At 45.9% G+C, this 8,226-nt stretch overlaps 1 pseudogene; it reads right to left on the bottom strand.

The window, feature by feature from the left end:
* Nucleotides 1–6,070: 6,070 nt before the first annotated feature.
* On the bottom strand, nucleotides 6,071–7,869 carry LOC139052392 (uncharacterized; annotated as a pseudogene).
* Between the last annotated feature and the right edge of the window lie 357 nt (nucleotides 7,870–8,226).

The raw sequence follows: 8,226 nt of genomic DNA, 5'->3' as shown, positions 1-8,226 counted from the left end.
GTTAAGATTGAGCACATAAAGATGTTTGTAGAGCTTGATGCGAAGCTTGATCTGAATCTTGCACCTCACTTGAAGCCAGCTTGCTTAGATCCTGGACATTTCGAGAAAATGAAAGTAAGCCTTCCCTATTCATTTTTTAACCATGACACTGCAGCTTCAATTCGTTTCCTAGTTCAGAAAGCAGATTTACCTGTGGAAGCTCTGACAACTGCTTGGTTCTTTTAAACTGTTTTCAGGTGGTTTAAGTTGATGGCATCGAGAACAACAAAGCTTGCCATCAGCAAGCTTGATGAAGAAAAGTACGGCGAGGCAGTTTCATTCCTTAATGCTGTTATTGACCTATTTCGAAGAGTGCAAATTGGCAGTGCAAAGAAAAATACTTGGAAGCCGGTAAAGACAGGAGTAGTACTAGCGACAACAGTTGCGCTCGAACTGCAAGAACACTACTTGAACAAAAAGAACTTTTTCTGTGTACTTCTAAGCGAATTCGGACAAGACGCATTAGAAAATCTGTTTTCCACATTGCCCTCAAAAAACCCAGTGCCCAGGCCCCATGAATTTCGGTGTGCCATTCGAGCTGCAACAATGGCGCAGTTTTTAAAACCTAGCAAGGATAGCAGCTATGCCAGCGATGATGGATTTTTTTCTGGTAGGCCTAGACAAAACAGATAGAAAGGCCAGTTCAAAGACAGAAGGCGCAGAGTTTGTCGCCCTTCCTGACGACATTCTTGCACTGAGCAATGCCGAGCAAGAATCATTAGACTACCTAGCTGGGTACGTTGTGAACAATGTACTGAAAAACACAGTATGCTGTAGCGAGTGCAAGGCAGCAATGCAGTCAAAGAGTGTAGTATGCTGACACAGATGAAATCCTACACGAACGACATTAATCTGGTGATGCCTTCGCCAGCAGTTCTACATTTATGGGAAGCTGCAGAGGGTTTGTTTCGTGCAAATAGCCGAGGCCTCGTGCACAATAAAGTGCCTCTTGCACAGCTGGAAGCCTCTGCTCTGAACAATATTCAGTCGGTAAACTGTTTTCCCTCTTGTCACGATGTTGAGAGGAAGCTGTTGAACGTGTTTTTCAGGACACGGTTGCACATTATTTTGAAGAAGGAAAACGAGCGCGCAGCTTCAAAAAGTGCAACTTGAAGTGTGGCAGTCATAGTGTGGGAAAGCAAGTGGCAACAACTGGCGTTAAGTGAGAAGAGTTTAGGTAATGTCGCGTAGTTTTTTTTCATTGCTTCTTGCTCTCGGGAGCCTTTAGAGTTCACTGTACATGTTTTTCCTAGTGGTTATTCACTGTAATTTTTTTCTCTGATTATATTTACCTTGTGATTAAGTACCTGTTGTGAGTTATGTTGTAGATAGTGCCTAGTTGAACTCCCTGAAGATATCCCACTTTGAATTGATAAAACAGCACCTTACATTTTTCTGAATGCGAGCTGCCTTTCTCAAGTATGTACGTTCGCTGTAAATTCAGCTGTGTTAATTTTTTTCTTTTCTCAACAATGCTCAGTGGTTCTCTATTGTGTTCTAAATGAAAGCATTTCAGTAGTTAATGTGATTTAATAAACCTATAAAACTGTATCCTGCCCTTGTTAAACTCATGCATGCGAAGAATGCCTATATTGCTAAGTGTAATTATGCACATGGACTTGTGACTGCAAAGGCAAATCTGTAATGCATCTATGCTGAAATAAACTGTTAACTTACAACTGGAATGCCATTTCATATCATTTCGACCTATATAAAACATCATTTCACTTGCTGCAATTTCGGCCGCGTCATGGCGGGGCGATTTTTGGCGCGATCATGACTTCACTATATAAAGTCACGTCTCGCAAATGTTACTTCGGAGGAAGCACAACCGTCTTCAATACATACATCTCAGTGCAACTCGGTTCGCGAGAAGTACGTCACTTAGTGAGCGGACGAACCAATCCACGATGAAGTGCTATTCGTGAGAAGTCACTAACCTGAAAAAATTTACTCAAGCCCACTATGGTCTTGTTTGAGAGTGAGTTATGCATTGTTATCGCGCTCCCGCTTCACGCACGAATGCTAAAAACTTATTTTATTTTATTAAGCACGCAGAGTCCCGACTCAATGACGAGAAACATGATAGCACCAGCGCCCACCTCTGAGCATTTGCGCGCGCTTAGATTGGCAAGCACGCACATTGGCGGTACTGTAGCTTGTAATACACTTTCGAACCTTCAGAGCAGCGATCACCGTCAGCCTTTGTACGTTATAGCTGATACGCGCCGCGAATTCACATGGTAAGGGCGGCGCGGATTATTTAGGCCACTGAGGGCTTGCTGGAAGTCAAGATGTTGGCATTCGATCGTAAACGTGTTATTTACAACCATTCGCAACAAGATCTTGCGTCACGCGCTTCACAAATGTTGCGTACTTAATTGTAGGGCACGCGATACATTCGCAGTCGTCAACGCACAGCGTTAACACCCCTTCAGATGCTTTTTTAAGAAATAGTTAAGAAAAATAAGTAGTTAAGAAAAATAAGAAAAGTGCAGGAGATATATTTTTAAACAGCATGTGCTCTTGGATTGACGACGAGGTTTTTTTTTTGTGTCCCTCGTTGAGCAGTTCCCGGCTTTGTGGGACTCGAGCCGGAATGATTACAATGACAACGCGAAAAAGTGTTACCTGTGGAATAAGGTAGCTGGAGAGATGCACGAGAACTACCCGGAAAACGGACCGTATGAACTGGGTAAGTTCTTTCTGCGACAAGGCAGTCTTATTCATAATGTGAGTTCGCGAGAGTGTCATTTGTCATTGAAAGGCCTTGCAATGCTTCTTCCTATATGTCATAACACTACGTTGAGTGTGGCTGCACGCCGATTTTTTCGAGCCACTGACATTGCGTTCGCGCACAGACAGCAACTTATACCTGAATTGGTGGGGGCACTACCTAAAAGATTGCATACGTGCGGCGTTCGTGAATGCCTGGTGGTTTTACAGAGTTCCCTCCTCACCTTGTCTGTTTTTAATGTTATTTGCCAACGCGCAGTCCCTTTTCTACCTAATCAAATTTTATACAGGGTGTCCCAGCTAAAGGTAGCCACTATATTAAAAGCGAAGGGTGCTAAGAGGCTCAATTACCAACTCAGTGGTGTCGAGTATCGCGTGTCCTGGTCTGCGGTATATTTTTTGGTTTGCAAAATAAGTTAGTATATCGTAATTGCCAAACATCTTAAATATTGCCTTTGCCATGAAAGTGTCAATACGGAAGTTGTAGTTCACATTTAAAAATGGTTGACTGAAGTGTTTGCAACTAGGTACCATTCATGGAGCTTCTTGTAATTGCCTTTAAAGAAAGCCGGCGAAATACAACCGCGTGATAGCACCACTATTTCAGCGCTCCCAGACGACTGATCAAGAAACGTAATCCGCATATCTGTACGCGGTTCCGGGACGGGCTTGGCGATTCCAGTGGCCACAAAGTACACGCCAGCAACTCTCGCTACTAAAATATATGATCGCGAACGAATAGAAGAACATGGCAACTGCATTTTTCTTCCCAATCAAACAGTTCTGAGGTGAACATTTACTCAATTCCGAGCTCCTTTCCTCTTCTTTCTTTCTTGCCTTGTGTGTTCGGGCTTCATTCCAGAAGTGGGGCGAATTATATGTTTATGCCACGTCACGTCGAAGCGCCACATACCTTCATCACCGCGCGTGCTCTGTGCGCCCGATCGCGACAGGGCACGCGAGTGAGTCTCGAAAAAAAGGCATGCAAACAATGTCATTTACTGATCGGTGACGCATTTTTGCAGATGTGCTGAAGGGCATCTTCGCCAATAAAAGGCGAACCTACAGAAAGGAAAAAAAAAACTCCGCACGACAACGAGCGGCCTGCCTGCAAGCGAGGCAAGTGGATTTTCTTCGCCGCGATGCGGTTCCCGGATGCTATTCCGGAGCCAAACCACCGATTTTGCAGCAGGGACTATGGCAGCTCGGCAAGTTTAGCTATAGAGGTACTGTGCATTGTTGTCTCTGCGCATGTAGAAAGCGAAATTCCAGGAAAGATCAGAATGTTCCCACAGAGTCCCCCATGCCCTAAAAACATGGTTTCTGCAGGTCCTCGTGCGAGTTGCCAGCAAACCCAAGGTTGACGACTGGGAGTGTTGGTATAGCATATCAGATGTTGGATTGCGCAATATTTTGACGAGACACACAGAAGAGAAGAGAGTTTGCAGCAAACACATTTTGCTGCAAACCGTCAGGCAGATGTTCACTTGTACAAAGGAGGATTCTTCGCCTTTTTCACTGCACAAAATGTGGAGAATGCAATTGCAACTTGGAAAGAATGCCTTATTTACTGTGCGTATATTGCAGGCTCAGGCACAAACATTGCAATATGCTGCGCTGTTTAGACCATGGCTTTTGCTTCACTGAGTTGTAAATAGGGCAGCGACATTTGTCACAAGCTGGCTGTCTTGTTTTTTTTTGCATTTAGAATTACAGCAATTCTCCTAACATTTCCATAATTATGCGACTTCGGCACATAGACCTGACAAGTAAGTGCTTGCAAAATGACCTTCACCTAGTTAATCAGTGGTGCGACCGTTGGCAAATGACACTTAACACATCTGAGTGCTGCGTTCGTTCCTTCACTCGTACGAAATCATATCCTAATTTCCCTTACAAAATCTGCTCATCGGAAGTTCCCCGTGACTCTACTTACAAATATCTTGGCGTTCATTTTTCTACTAACCTAGCCTGGAGCTTTCACATCGAGAAAATATGCGCTAAAGCTAACAGAACTTTAGGGTTTTTACGTCGTCATCTGCACCTCTCGCCATCTACCATCCGTCAACAGGCCTACCAAACTTTTGTACGCCCTCAACTTGAATACGCTTCTTCGATCTGGTCTCCTCATCAACAATACCTAATAGATAAATTGGAATCCATCCAAAATCGTGCTGCCCGCTTTATGACTTCTAACTACAGTCGTAAATCTAGCATTACCCAAATTAAACGCGATGTTCTCCTGCCGGACTTGGATTCCCGCCGCTCCGTTGCTCTCCTATGCCTCTTTCATAAATACTACTATAACTCATGGTCCAGCCGCCTGTCGCTTGAAACTCCTTCTCGCACATCTACTCGACTTCATAATCATCTCAGTTTCAGGCGCATTTTTGGCCGCACGCAGTCATTCAATAACTCTGCATTACCGCGCGCCATCGCACTATCGAATAGCCTTCCAAATAATATTGTCTCAATAAAAGATCCTGCGAAATTTCGTGAACATTTGGAACTTCACATGTTCCTTTGACTTTTTTGTACGACTTTGTATTGTATTCGCCTTTGTATTGTTTGTGGACTTTGTTTTCCATTGTATTTCCTTGAATTTGTATGTATTTTTCCGATGTTTAACAGTGTTCTTTTTTTTCCAATGTACAAACGTATTTGTTTCTCTTACTATGCAGTTCCCTTCTTTGCGTTATTTGTCATTTTTTCTGTAACCCCCCCTACTCAATGCTCCTCCGAGCCTGTAGGGTAAACTGAATAAATAAATAAATAAATAAATATAGCCCAGGACGCATGCAGCAATTTTGAGTTGCTTCGACGTATCGTCTGTGAATGCCAGGATTCAAACCGAAACAAGGCAGCAACTTATTTCATGCAAACTGTGAAATTGTTCATTTCAGCCTCAACACAACCGAGATCTCCTGGCACCTGCAGAACAGAGTGGTGGGGAAGAAGGGGAGCTGTCCGTGATGCTGGAGGAAAGCTCGAGCACCAACTCCTTAACCATATCGAGAAGAGTCGAGTCGCCGCCCACACTCAGCACAAAACGGCCGAGGCAGTTACGCTCCTCGGGGCCGTCAAGCGAGGACTGGGTCAGAGGCAGGCAGTTTTGCACACTATTGCCTCAGCCATGCAGCAACCGTCCGAGCCAAACGACGCCTCTTTTTTCTTTGCCAAAACGATTGCGGCTAATATGAGGCAGCTGGACGCTGTGAAGCAGGTGCAGTGCCAGAAAGAAATTCTGGACACAGTTAAAAAATTTCTGACAATGTAAATAAATGTGTGCGCAAATGTTCATTTTATTCCTACTCATCAACATATGCAGATGCCCTCTGCCACGGCACAACACCTTGGCCGCTGAAGTAGTCCCGCATGTCCTCACGTACCCTGGCACCAAATGCGTTTACACGTCCGCGTGTTGCTCGTAGGCCAAAAAATATTTGCTCCCTACTATCTTCGGGCCCCGAGTCAGGAAATGTGCTCATGTCGTTGCCAAGATAGTTATGTAGCACACATGCTGCCTTCACCATGGGGACAACTCTTTCAGGCCCTGCATTGATTGCAGTGAAAAGAAAGCGATTAGCCAGTATACCGAACGCGTTCTCCACAACCCGTCTTGCTCTGGACAACCTGCGAAATGTATAAAAAGTAAAAAAGTACTGAATTTTCTGAGGTAAGCATATTCAAAGGCCTTATAACGCCCTCTACAATACAAAGAATCAAGCTTAAGATGCATGCCTGTAATTAAAGATCCGCTGGTCACCCGACAGGCTGCTACCTTTATACGGCTTCATCAGGTTCTTCCCGATTGGAAATGCGTCGTCGGCCACAAACACGGGGGGTAGGAATCGACCTGGTCCAAGTTCCACATGGTCTGGCAAGTTTGCTCTGTTGCCTTCCAATGCCTCCTGCAGGGGCGTGGTCTGCCATACTCCTGCATCGCCTCGAGGACCGGGCACACCAACGTCAATGTAGGTAAATTTATAATTTGCATCCACAACAGCCAGAAGAATCATGCTAAACGACTTTTCATAGTTAAAGTAAAGGGACCCAGAGTTGGCTGGTTTGGTTATGCAGACATGCTTCCCATCTATTGCCCCACACAGTTTGGAAATTGCCAATTTTCGTCAAACCCCCTAATAACGTACCGCCAATCTTCAACTTTTTTTGGTGATTTCATATAATCTTTGCTTAGCTTATGATAGATAGCCGAACATGTTTCGGGAATGAAATCGTTGGCGGTGGAGTGCCCGACTCTGAACTGGCGACTTAGGGAATGGTGGCTCTCACCTGTAAATAAAAAAAGGCGAGGTGGAAGGACCTATTTAGATTGCCGGTAGAACATACTAGCGCATGCAGCCAAACTAGACTAAATGTGGGCAGTTTATGCAGGCACGGCAGCTGGGCAATCGTTTTGCTTTTTTCTTACTGCCGATGTCAGCGAAATAGTGGCGTTTTAGCTCCTACAAACCTCACTTCACTGCATGTCGCTGAGAAGGTACAGAACGCCAAGGCTCGGCTCTCCTATAAAGAAAATAGCTAGCTGCGCGCTACACTGTGGCAACACATAGAGCATCTACATTCGGCTGCTGGTCTTGAAGCCGCATATTGCACCCGGTGCTACATTGCAGTGCAATTGGCTGTAAGAAAGTACACGAGGCGCAGCCATGGCAATGAGAAGTGATGTAAGGCTGCAACAGCCCAAACCAAAACGAAAAATGCTTACCAGATGCAAGGCAACGCAGCGTTGCTTGCAGCTTCGTCGCCGGCTGTATCGGCTGGCGCATGACAGTCGTCTTCCGTGCTATCCTAGGCCCCACGCGCGCGAGAAGTTCCGCGAACTGCTCCCGGCTGACGCGCAGGAGCCGTCTGTACTCAGAAGGGTCGGACACTACCAGCTCTTTGAAGAGTTGGTCCTGCAGGCCGAGCTCCTTTCTGCACATCCAATCCTTCACCCAACACGACCTTTTCGGGGCAGGGTAGTAATCTTCTTCGTCCACGCAAAGAGCCAACGCCATAGCGGCCAAACGACGTTTCTGCTCCGCCTCCATTTCGACGACTTATATTCGCGATACATGCGCAGCATGAGCGCGAGGGGTTGGCATGGTTTCGCGAATTTGTTGAGTCGCGAGCACTGCGGCCGAGTGTAGCTGGTTGATCTGCTCCGCCGTCTGCTATCGCGGTCCGCCGTGTGGATGTGCTCTGCGCCGGACCGGACCGCGCCGTCACGTCGCATCACGTGACCGATCGGCCCGCGGACTTCGTCCGTCGTGTGGATCGGCCTTAAGTCATCGCGGCGCCGTAGCGCATTGTCCTAGACCCCTTAGCGGGTCGACGGGAACGTTGTCGCCTTCCACTCTTGAAGGCGAAGCTTAGGCGTCCTCAATTTTTTTTTCTTTTTGAAGTATTCACCAAAGCTGCAATAAGCATAATTCGGATAGCACAGAA

Source organism: Dermacentor albipictus, unplaced genomic scaffold, assembly GCF_038994185.2.
Source record: "Dermacentor albipictus isolate Rhodes 1998 colony unplaced genomic scaffold, USDA_Dalb.pri_finalv2 scaffold_22, whole genome shotgun sequence".
In the NCBI taxonomy this organism is placed as follows: domain Eukaryota; kingdom Metazoa; phylum Arthropoda; class Arachnida; order Ixodida; family Ixodidae; genus Dermacentor; species Dermacentor albipictus.
This window is presented reverse-complemented; position numbering and strand designations above follow the sequence as displayed.